The sequence below is a fragment of the Ceratotherium simum genome, chromosome 8 (assembly GCF_057802395.1).
Source record: "Ceratotherium simum simum isolate JZ-2026a chromosome 8, ASM5780239v1, whole genome shotgun sequence".
Lineage (NCBI taxonomy): Eukaryota > Metazoa > Chordata > Mammalia > Perissodactyla > Rhinocerotidae > Ceratotherium > Ceratotherium simum.
In genome coordinates, this window is record NC_141907.1 from 2,649,663 (window position 1) to 2,661,667 (window position 12,005).

Sequence of the window (12,005 nt, forward strand, 5' to 3'; positions counted from 1 at the left end):
CTTGGCCTCTTGGTTTCTTTGGGCTTGAGGTGTTAAAACCTCAAGAGTTGACATTTAAAAAAAACTCACGCAAAAACTCTGCTTAATAACAAAATGCTGACCTGGAACATTTTATACATTGTACTCTTCTCTTCAGCCTGTTATAAATTATTCAACAACCGTGCGTACTAATAATTTTGGTAGCTGCTGTTCTGCTTCCTCAATTTAAGATTAATGTTCACATTTGGGAGATAAAGCTGCCAAGGAATTGAGAGACTCTTTGAAAACCTGGCAAATTTTCGTTAGCAGAAGTACTCCAGAGGAGGTCAGTTTCTGCATAGACATTTGCTCTCATGCTGCTGGTGAAAGGGAGCAGCCGCTGCGGCGAAGAGCCCAGACTGAAGTACGGCAGCCCTGGGTTTGAATCCTAACCCCGTCTTCAGTCGTGACTGTAGGCACGGTGTTGAGCCTTGGTTTCTTCGTTTGTGAAGTGGGGCTGTGTTTAGCTCGTGAGTTATGAGTGATTAGGTCGTCGTCCAGTTGTAGTGTTTTTTTTTCCTTGTCTTGTTCCTGTTCTCAGAGGGATGGCCTTCAGTTGGTAAGTTGTTTTTATTAGCCATTTATTTCCATTCTGTAGTCATCTCTGGTGTATACAGCATGATTTCTTTAATCACCTCATCACAGATTAAATTGAGGAAACACTTTAAAAAAATATTTAATCATGCATTGCTGCCTAGAAATAAATGTAGTGCTATTTTGTATGTATTTATAGCAGGAGTGGTAACACATCAAATGATAACATTGATATTTGCATTATGTGGTGCATTAGTTATCTACTGCTGTGTAACAGATCGCTCCCCAAATGCAGCAGTCCATGACTACGAGTGGTGTCATCTCACAGTTTCTGTGGTCGGGAAGTGGGGTGAGGCTTAGCTGGTCCTCTGTTCCGAGTCTCACACGAGGTTGTGATCAGGATATCAGCCGGGGCTGTGGTGGGTGAGGATCCACTTCCTTACATGGTAGTTGGTGGCCTCAGAAGATCCACTTCCAAGGTCTCTAATGTGGCTGTTGGCAAGCCTCCTGACCTTGCCGGCTGTTGGCCAGAGACATGGTTCCTTGCCATGTGGGCTGCTGCATAGGGCAGCTCACAGCCTGGCAGCTGACTCCCTCAGAGTGAGTGAGGCACAGGGTGAGCAAGACAAAAGCCACAGTGTTTTTATAACCTGTCTTGGAAGTGACATCTCACCACTTTTGCCGTGTTCTGTTTGTTAGAAGTAAGGCGCTAGGTCCAGCCCACACTCAAGGGGAGGGGACTGCCACAGGCGGCCTACTAGGAGGCAAAATTGTTGGGACCCTGGCCCCAGTGATTCATGTCCCTCCCGCATACGAAACACACTCCCCCCAAGTTCCTGCCATGACAGCATCACCTCAAAATCTAGAATCACCTAAATCAGCTCCAGGCATGGATGAGGCTCCCTGTTGAAGGTTTCTTGAGTACAGCTCCTAGAGTGCACTTCTCCATACATAGACCTGAACTAAAGTGACCAGCTGTTAGCCCCTCCACCCACACCAAAAATGCAATGTTGGGACAGACATAGGATATCCACTGTAGACACTCCTGCCCAAAATAAGGGAAAATGGGAGGTGTAAAGGAGTCACAAGTGCATAGCAATTCTGAAATCTAGCCTGGCAAATGTTGGAAGTTCCTTGATTAGGTCTTGAGATTTGGGGCAGTGTCTCTCACTCTGCCTTCTGGGCTCCTGATTCCTCTCTCTCTGTCATCTTTTCCTTTCCATGAAAGATAGCATGTGTTTGCAATTGAGTCATTTTCTCAGCCTGCTTCCTCCAGTAGAATTTTTGGGATCCCGTGCTCAGGTTTCAGTTTTTACCACCTCTGACCCTTTCAGTCCAGGCTGGCAGTGTTTTTACTGATACAGTTTTCTGGAAAACTTTGTGGGCCTCCTGTGAATCTCATTGGTGTTCACTCCACCAGACAAGAACCATCCCTCAAATCTCTTTGAGATAAGCCCTTCTCTACCTTGGGCTCCTGAAGGGTGAGGGACAGTGCCTGTGAGCTTCTAGAGGCTCAGTTGTTCAATGAGAGGGTCTGTGAGGCACACCCTTAATCTCTTTAAGGGGCACTGTCTATCTCTTTTATACCTTTACTCACACACAGCAGTTTTCACTTGATTTCACATGCACTAGGACTTTGCCTTGCACAGAAATGGAAGGTAAGGTGAGGAGTTGGCTTTTGGGAACATTTAGGGTCCGTGTGGGTGGTGGAGTCCTCGGAGGAGAGTCAGGTGGCAGGAGGCGAGACGATGATGACAGGAGTTTAGAGGAGCTGTGGAGAGGAGGAGACAGATGCAGGCGAGCTCTCCCAGGGAGAACAGCTCAGCGTGCAGGAGGAAAGCAGGTGGGGTGAAGAGGGGTACCTGGAGGCTGTGCTCATGGGCTGTCAGTGCCTCCCCTCTCCTATGTCATTAGGATTAGTTTAGTATAATTGGATTTTCATTTTTGGGCTTTCCATATGCTCATCAATCAGTTACTAGCCTTGTCTGAAAACTCTTGGTGATTGTTTCCTTCCTTAAATATAAATAGGTATCAGTCTGCTCTGGCAATGGAACCTCAGGACCACCCCTCAGGGTACCTGTCACACACCTGGAAGATGACCTGAGCCGGGAGCATCACATGGTCCTATCCATGTGCCCAGCCCACCAGGGCACTCTGCTTCTGTTTGGGTTGTGATGTTTCCAGGGACTTTGGTGGATGAAAGTTCTGCATCTCTTGCCTGATTATCTGGGCAGTTAGGCTGACAGCTTGCCTTGGAAGAGCTGGGTTGGGTTAAGGGGGGATAAGGGTTTAAGGGGTGATGGAATTTGGGAACAGGGAATGAGAGTGGGATTCTAGCTTCACTTTAGGGAACTCAGAAATGTGCCAGAGTGGATTTTCTCAGTTTTCTGATGTTTGGTTTCCTTTCCTCCCTTCACTCTCTATTCTGTGTTGGTACTGATCCAAATTGTTGTTGATTGACATGGGCGGTGGGGCGAGCCCCTATGTTCATGCCTACCCATCTAGCTCAAGTGTGTGAGATGATGGTTGTGCTCTGTGACGACATGCCTCGCCTTCCACCGCAGCCGTGATGTGTGACTTGCTGTTCTGCTCCTAGGGCTGGAGTTTGCTGATGCATCACACCCTTGCCGATCCCTGTCATAGCTCAGGCAGGGTCTCCTGGATGGGAGCTGGGCGTGGTGGGGACAGACCCCCAGCAGCAGGGGGTGCACACTGCAGGACGCTGGTCCCTCAGAGGGATGGAGGAGTACCAGCAAGGGTGACAGCAACAGCTGAAGTGGAAGGTGAGCCTCTGCCAGGCTTGTGTGCGATCTTATCTCATTCTCACAGTGTCAGTAAAGGGGCTCTGTGCTCTCTGCTGTACACGGGACCAAGGTCGTCACTTGACCAAGGTCACAAGAGTGCAGGGCTGGGCCTCTGGGATCCAGCTCCTTAGTCCAAGGGCCTTGCCTGGAACAGTCTGCTGGACTCTGTCTGAGCTGTTGTTGCACAGCCAAAAGATAGGCTCCCCCAGGATGGGCTCCCCAGGACAGCCTCCACCAGGCATGCTCCCCCAGGCTGGGCTCCCCCGGGGGTGCACGTCCAGGATGGGCTGTCCAGGATGGGCCCGCCTGAAAGTGGGCTCTCCAGGACAGGCCCCCCCCCAGGCAGGCGCCCCCAGGGTGGGCTCCCGAGGACAGGCTCTCCAGGACGGGCTCCCCCAGATTAGGCTCCCCCAGGATAGGTTCCCCTTGGGTAGGCCCCGTTGTCTCTGTTGTTCCCTCTCCCTGGAATGGTGCCTGCATAGAGAAGGCACTCCTAAGTATTTGTAGAATGGACATGGACAAACCAGCAGCTTGCTCCTTTGTATTAGCAGAGCTATTTTAGTGCCTCTGGTATATAGGGGAGGGGTGTTAAATTCTGCACTCAGAAGGTACTGCCTGTCCAGCGGTCCTTTTAAAAGGGCACTTCGTTCTTCGTTCCCAAAGTCCAAGAAATCTTTTAGGGAGAGCATGGGACATTTTTCTTGCCTGGTGTATTTGGGCTCCAGCCCACCCTGCTAGGATGTCTGGGGGCCTGGGCAGAGGAAATGCACGGGGGCTTGTTTACACATTATTGGTGTTTATCGGGTTCTTCGAGTTCAGGACGTGTGATCAGATATTGGAGGCTTGTTCTGGGAACATTGCCCGCATTGTACCTGTCTGTCTAGTTGGTTGACGATTTAGGTGCCTCTGCTGACTTCACATGAGGGAAGGGGCGGAGCTCCTCCCAAGGCAGCCCTGCACTGGGCTAGAGCTTGTGTGGTGGGTGAATAAAAAGAAACACAGCCCGAGAAGTCAAACAAATGGTATTGATAGGAGACTGCGCTCCCAGATAAGGGATGTCCAGTTCATCCTGACAGGAGTTGCAGTGGGACAGATGCAGACACAAAGCGCGCCATTGCAGCACCTCCCCTCCTCTAGGTGGACCATCAGACTGAAATGGAGACACTGCACATGCTGCTTTTTCTGGCCACGCTCACATTCTAGAGCCGTCACAGGTTTGAAGTCCCGGGGATGGGATTAACAACATGGCTCACTCACACAGGTACTTGGGGTGCTGGCTGCACCTGGGCAGCGTGGCCAGTCTGCAGGCACACTGTGGGCACGGACTGTGTCATCCAGCGGGATGGCTGGCCTTCACCTGCCTGCTGCCTTCTCACCGCTGCTGTGTTTGTTCTTCAGCAAGCACCTGAGAAGCCATGGAACCTCGAGGGCTGGGCTCTGCTGTCCTCAGATGTCTGCTGGCAGATTCTGGTCCTTCTCTCTGAAAATTTGAAGGGGGTTTTTTTCATTTACTCTGCTTAGCACTTGGTGGGCCCTTTGAATTTAAAAGTTCCCGTCTTTCTGCAGCTCTGGGAAATGATCCATTAATCTTTGGACCAATTAGCTAACCAGGTATTATTGGGCAAACATTGACCATGACTAATGAATTCAGTCAGTCCATCCCCCCATCCATCCATCCCCCCATCCATCCATCCCCCCATCCATCCATCTCCCCATCCCCCCATCCCCTCCCCCATCCACCCATTGTCCCCTGAGGCTGTGATAACCAGTTGCTTGTGCAGAAGCAGCCTGGTTACAAACCAGTCCCTGAGATTTGGCATAACTGGTGGCTTGGGACTTGTGATGAGCCGCTGTGCTTTTCTCTGTCCTGGGGCCTGAGCACAGTGGCCTGTGTCCTCTGAGTTGTGGTGGTGGGGCTGGGGAGTCTTCCCTTTGTTTTGGTGGCTGCAGGATCCTTCTGCTGTTTCTTCCAGTTTCTTTCAGTCCTCCTTTCCCACTTTTTTTTTTTTAAGTCCTTGAGGCCAAACATCCCACCAAATGCTAAAATCTGGCTTCAGTTTCAGTTGCCTCCAAGGTTCTCCAAAGAAAATTTTGTGTTTTCCACATAATCTACAATTTAAGTCATACAACCCCACATACACCCTACAAATTGGGGGAAACCCTTCCTGGCTGCCCTCTGTGGTGATGCAGTGCGGATGAACAGACTTTTCACTGAATTTACCCCTGTGTTTTCTTCCCCTCTGTTCCACACTTCTCCCCTCAGGATCTCCTAGTTGCCCCTCGTGGTCTCCTAGCTCTTCTGTGGGGTGCCCGTCTCCTGGTCCCTCTCTCTGCTGGGGAAGCAGCCCTGGATTTATCCTCCAGCCCTGTGTTGTTTGTGGGTTTTTGTCGACTTTCTTTTCGCATGGTTGTTCCTTGTTTGTGATAGCCTTTTCTTGAGGCCTTATCTTTTTGAATCTCCGTATGTTGTGATTAGGATTTTGAGAATCTCTCTGGGAGCCCCGTCTTGTGTCTGCCCCTGCCTGTGCTTCTGAGGAGATGGCAGCCTGTCACTGAGAGAGGGGCAGCTTTGGGGAAGAGAGTTTGTTTTGATTGTTGAGTTTGAGGTCCCCCTGAGCTTGAAGGAGAGATGTGGGCAGGAGATGAGCACATGGGAGACCCCGGCCTTGGGGTGGGTCTGATTGCCCTGGGAGAGGGGAGAGGGCTTGGGGACCCCACACTTAGAGGGGAGTGGAGAGGCTGCTGCCCCATGGAGGCTGCGGGAGGGGGAGGCACATCATGTTGAGTTTACAGAGAGGTTGGGGGGGAGACTGAAAAGTGTCTGTCGGGCGCAGCTCCATGTGTCCTTGGTAGCCAGAGTGAGAGCGTGTGGAGGCATGGAGGCTAGAGGCCAGTTTGGAGAGGGAGGGAGCGGGTGGGAGGTGAGGCACAGAGACCCCAGTGTGGCTGAACCTTTGAGAAGCTGCTAAGGGGAGAAGCCAAGTAGCTCCTGCAGATGAGGAGTCAAGTGGGGGTCTTTTCTCCTTTTAAATTTAGAGAGGCTTGGGTACTTAAAAAGCCAGTGGATGGTCCCCTTGAGAGGGAGAGAGAAACTGGCCTGAAGTAGGAAGAGGGTGTGAGCACTGGACGTCTGGCCCGAGGAAGGCGACGGAGGCCTGTGGGATGGCATGTGTCGTCTCTATGAAGGAGAACGGGAGGGGGAGCCTGCACAGGGTCTAGAAGGTGGGGTGGGTTTGTGGCATCTGAGTCAGCCAGAGGAGTGTCGTAGAGTCGACGGGAATGCTGAGAGCCCCTTGGGGGCTGAGAAGCATGAATTTGGAGAGGGACCCAGGTGCCCTGTGGTGTGCCAGCCCTGTGGCATGTGCTATGGAGAAAGCACGGTCAGTTCCTACGTGGTGGGGTGCCCCAGGTGGGGGCAGAGGACATGGTGCTGGACAGGAACGTTCCTGTGGACTGCAGGCTGAGTGAGGAGGACAGGCTGGAGGGAGGGGCTGTGGGGCGGGAGAAGCAGCAGGGCCAGTGGGGCGGGCCCGAGGGTGGTCGCCAGGCTGTGGCCACGAGGGGGCTAGCCGCAGTGAGGAGGAGGAGGCCTTTGGGGTGGGGAGGTGGAGGGACGGAGAAGGCTGGGGGTGGGATGTCCAGATGGATGGAGCATGTGGGGGAGAGGAGGACGGTAAGGCAGGGTGGGGGGAAGGTGTGCCGTGGGTGATGAGGCCGAGTTGGGGATAACTGAAGTGCTGCCTGGGTGCCCAGAAGGATGGGGTGAGCTTAGGTGGAAGTTAGGGCCCCAGGAAGAGGAGGAGGGGATGCTTCCAGCAGGTGTGTTTGGGTATAGACGTGCGGAGTTAGGTCGCTCAGGAGAGAGTGCTCAGCTGGTTGCTAGGCCGTGGGGGCACCCCTGGGGAGGGCATTGAAGTTCAGAGAGGAAAGGGGCCTCGAGGGACAGGGCCAGGGCCACAGAGAAGGCGTCCTCGCCTGGGCGAGGGGGCCTGCTCTGTGGAGCTCAGTGGGCGGGGCTGCCTACCACCGGAGGGTCCCTGCTCGGTGTGCTGTGCCCCTGGGGTCCCTTGGGAGCAGGTCACACTGCACACCCCTCAGGAAGCTGCTGCTGTCAGCAGCCTCCTGGTTCCCTTGTCCCCGAGCTGAGAGGTCTTCGAAGGAAGGGACTGTTGTTCTCTCACGTGGCAGCCCTGTGCCTGGCCCAGTCCCGCACAGAGTTGGTGCTCGGTGGCACCGTTGGCCGGGGGTGCAGAGTCTGCACTGAGGGTGAGTCAAGTGATGAGCAGGGCTAAAGGGGCCCTTTAAGGATGATAGCATGGTGAGGCCGTTGGTCCTTGTGGCAGTAGATGGCCCGGAAATGGCCTTGGTGAGCCAAGAATCTGCCAGCTCATCCTCTGTGGCGTCATGGGGGCCTCCTGTGTTGGGGAGGGGAGGGCCCAGGTCAGTCTAGGTCAGGGGGAAGCAGGAAGAGTGGCTGCGGACTCGGAGAGAGCTTTTCAGGGGTCAGGTGGCCGGCTGCTAGAATGGGTGGAGGGTGAGGCAGCTGGGAAGCAGGGACGGTTAGGGGGCGTCCTGGTGTCTGTGTCTGCATGGGGGATGTATTGGGTCTTCCGTGTATGTCCCCAAGGGAGGTGTTGGGGGGAGGTGGTGCCTGGTGGGTGTTCAGCGCCATGGGCAGTGCCAGGGCGGTGGTTGGAGATAGCTGCTGTGACACAGTGATAGGGAGTGGGGTGGGTACTAGGGGCAGGGGTCTACTGGTGGGCGGGTCCCAGTCAGAGAAGGTGGCATGGTGCCACCAGCCTCCTGCACTGACTGGGGCCAGGCTGCCGGGGCATCCCAGTATTGGAGGGACTGTGAAAGTGGACAGCGCCTGCTCTCTCTGGCCCAAGGCTACCTCTGCTTCTCCCAAGGATCCCTCTGCATGGGGATAGAGAAAGTTGAGAACAGCCAGGGTCCAACTCCACCTCTGACACCAGTTAGCTGTGCAGCCCGTAGACAAGTTACTTAACTTCTCTGTGCCTCTGTTTCCTCATCTCACAAAAATGGGAATAATAATCGTACCTACCTCGTAGTGACGTTGCTTATGGACTCACAAACTAATATATGCCAAGTCCCAAGAACAGCCCCAGCCCGTGCCAAGTACCGTGTAAGGTTCCCTGTCGCAAGTATTACTCTTGTCTTCTTATTCCTGAATTCTCCCCTTCTCCTCAGTGTGTTAGATGCTTTCTGCCTCATAGGAAGTACTCCGTTTCTCTCCCTCCTGTCACGTTTCCATGCACTGTCGCTGTTCTTTATTGCTTTGGTCTTTTGGCCCCCATGCTCAGTTCACGGCCTGTTGCACTGTGAATTTCTGTAACCTTTGGTGGCACAATCATGGAGAGCTGGAGTATCATCCTCACAAAACGTCCACTCTGCATGGGCAGAGATCGGTCTGAGCTGTGTGGACCCATGCCGTGCTCATCACCTCTCCCTGGCATGGCTTTCCCGTCTCATCTGCCAGCAGACTTCTGCTCCCCGTGCAGGGGGCTGAGTGGACAGCTGGGGCTGGCTTGCGCTCTGTTCTGCTCGGGAGTGAGGCCTTTTGCCTTATCTAGCTCCTCCCTCTCTGGGGCTGCTGGCTGCTCAGGGCTGGGATGCTGCCTGGAAGGGGGTAGGTACTCACTCAGTGGCTGTGAGTGGAGAAATTCTTCAGAACGGGACTCTGTCTACCAGCCTTAGACCTTGGAAAGGAGTAGGGACCGTCATGGCACCTGGCATGTATTCCTAGCTCCTGATAGTCTGAACAAGTGAGAGAAGGAATGACAGTATGGCAGGAATCAACTGATCTTTGTTGTGGGTTGGGGGAGAGTGGAGACCCTGGGTTGTAACTGTGCCATTGGGAAGCCGTCACTTGGGTGAAGCACTTCCTTCTGCAGTTACCTTTTCTGCAAAATGAGGAGGCTGGATTAGATGATGTCTTCATTGGTTTGGGCTGCTATTGCAGAATACCATAGCCTGAGGGGCTTAAATGACAGACGTTTACTCCTCACAGTTCTGGGGCTGGAAGTCCATGCTGGCCAATCCCGTGTCTGGTGAGGACCCCCTTCCTGGTTCATGGATGGCTGTCTTCTCCTTGTATCCTCACAGGGAGGAGAGCAGAGAGCAGGGGAGAGACCCTGTGTCTCCTCTTCTTTCACAAGGACATTAATCCCATCATGAGGGCTCCACCCTCATGACCTCATCTAAACCTGATCACTCCCAAATACCATCACGTTGGGGGTTAGCATTTCAACGTGTGAATTTGGGGGGACACACACATTCAGCCCATAGCAGATGGTCTCAGGTCAGGGTGCTCCAAGTGTTGCCACCTACATCAGAGTCACCGGGAAGGTGTGTGCGGTGGGCTCTGTTAAAGCAGGTGGCTCCTGGCCCCTCCCCAGACCTACCAACCAGAGCCTCCGGGTGGAGGAGAGGGACCCAGGAACTGGCATGTCAGTAGCCCAGGTGGCGGAAATACCAGCTGAAGTTGGAAACTAGTGCCCTGTGGTTTCTTTTGAATTTCACTGTCTGTCCCACTAGTTTTACTGTTAGTTGATACAGTTTAAGGAAAAATTAGACCATAGGCTGAACTTATAAAATGTGATTATAGATATTAAGATATTACTTATAAGAATTAGAAACAATTTATTTTTAATCACTAGAGGGACATGGCAGTAAGAGTCTAAGAGAAACGTTTGGGTAAACCATGTACAAGACTATTATTCGATAGTATGTCGTACAGTGTTATGACTCCGTGGCGGTCAGATGAATCACAAGATAACTCTGCATGTAAAATTGGGAAATCATTTCCTTCATAGGGGCAGCATCTATTATTTGGAAGAGAAAGCCAGGAGGTCTCCTGTGACTGGAGGAAACCAGCAGGGTCTCGCTGAGCTCTGTCCTGGAGAGTCCACAGTGACAACGGACACTTGCAGTAACATCGGGAACAGCAGCCGCTTTGATGTGTCGCGTCTGCCAGGAGCCAGATCCTGTCTGAGCATTTTTTAGACAGGTTATTTCATGCATATCCTCTATCCCCCTCCCCCACCAATAGGGTGATTCCCCTTGTACATGTTTCCTGTGGCTGCTGAAATAAGTTACCACAAATTTAGTGGCTTAAAACAGCACAACTGTGTTCTCTTACAGTTCAGGGGATCAGAAGTCCAAAGTCAGTCTCACTGGGCTGAAGTCCAGGTGTAGGCAGAGCTGATTCTTTCTGGAGGCCCCAGGGGAGAATCTGTTTCCTCGCCTTTTGTGGCTTCTAGGGGTTGCCTGCAGCCCTTGGCTCATGGCCCCTTCCTCCATCTTCACAGCCAGTGGCTCTAATCTCTGCTTCTGTCATCACATGCCCCGCTCTCACTCTGACCCTCCTACTTCCTTCTGATAAGGACCCTGTCGTTACTTGGGGCCCACCTGGAGAACCCAGGATAACCTCCCATCCAGGATCCTTCACTCGATCACATCTGCAAGGTCCCTTTGGTCGTGAGGTGACATTCATGGGGTCCTGAGATTAGGCATATTTGGTGGGGGGCATTATTCAGCCCACCATACCCTTTAAGAAGATCCAGTGAGAGGACCCTAAAATAAAATTCTTGGCCAACTTTAATATATACGTTTTTAGTGATGAATATTAAATAGTTATGTCTAGTCATAATATTTAAATGATTAATTTAGCACCGCTTAGATGTTAAATAATATGGTAATTTAGAATTAAATTGTTATTTTTTCACTCTTATGTATCATAAAATAATTTTATTCAAACATGCATCCTACATATCATCATCTTTGAAGCTACTCTTGGAGTCATCTAATAATATACTTTCCATTTCGTCTAGTTCTTTCTCTTTTTGTGTGTGTGTAAATTACTTTGAATTATGCTTCTGTTACTGGAAACTTTATCCCGAGACACAAGAATTTCTTCTAACAACTTTAAAACAATTATTTCAAAAACATACACTCTTTAAAGAACATATTCTCCATTATATTTTGGATCTTTACAACATAAACACTTGCTGTATTGCTTTTTAAAGTGATCTTGAAAGGGTTTTGTGTAGAAAAGACGTCTCACTGCAGCCTGACTACCGGGCCCTGAGAGGCCTGTGCGGGCCTGGCCCTTGGCTGGCGTCCGGGAGCCTGCATGTCGGGAGGGTTCCCAGCACCCTAACAAACAGTGCGGTCTGTGCTGACGCCCCTTTCCTCCTGGGGGTCCAGAGCTGGGCACGTGCGAGGCACAGGGACCCACGGGACCAGCCCCCAAAGAAAGCCCTGGCTCTGAGCCTCTGACGGGCTTCCCTGGTGGACAGCACGCCACACGTGTTGTCACAACGTGCTGCAGGGGGAATTGAGCACAACCCCTGTGATGCCACAGGAGAAGATCCTGGAAGCTGGCACCTGTTTCCACTGGACTTCACCTAACTTGCTTTATCCCTTTGCTAACTTCATTTTGTATCTTTTCACTGTGATAAATCTGAGCCGTGAGCATGACTATATGCTGGGTCCTGTGTGTCCTCTTAGTGAGTCATTGAACCTGGGGGAGGTCTTGGGGACCTGACACAGATTTGTTTTCGATGATAACCAATACTTTTAATTAGCAAGTCATCCCCTGGAATAATTAAGTTAGTATTAAATTCG

The 12,005-nt window shown here is 51.9% G+C and overlaps 1 protein-coding gene across 7 annotated transcripts in view; it reads left to right on the forward strand.

Moving 5' to 3' along the window:
• Positions 1-12,005, forward strand: part of RGS12 (regulator of G protein signaling 12) — a 131,729-nt gene that overhangs the window by 12,507 nt on the left and 107,217 nt on the right. Inside the window, exon 1 of one of the 7 annotated variants that reach the window (XM_087434847.1) lies at positions 10,105-10,386. The exons of the other annotated variants lie outside the window; for them this stretch is intronic. The gene's annotated coding sequence lies outside the window, so the exon portion shown is untranslated. Of the gene's footprint in view, positions 1-10,104; positions 10,387-12,005 lie in introns of those variants that run through there. 7 annotated transcript variants of the gene reach the window in all.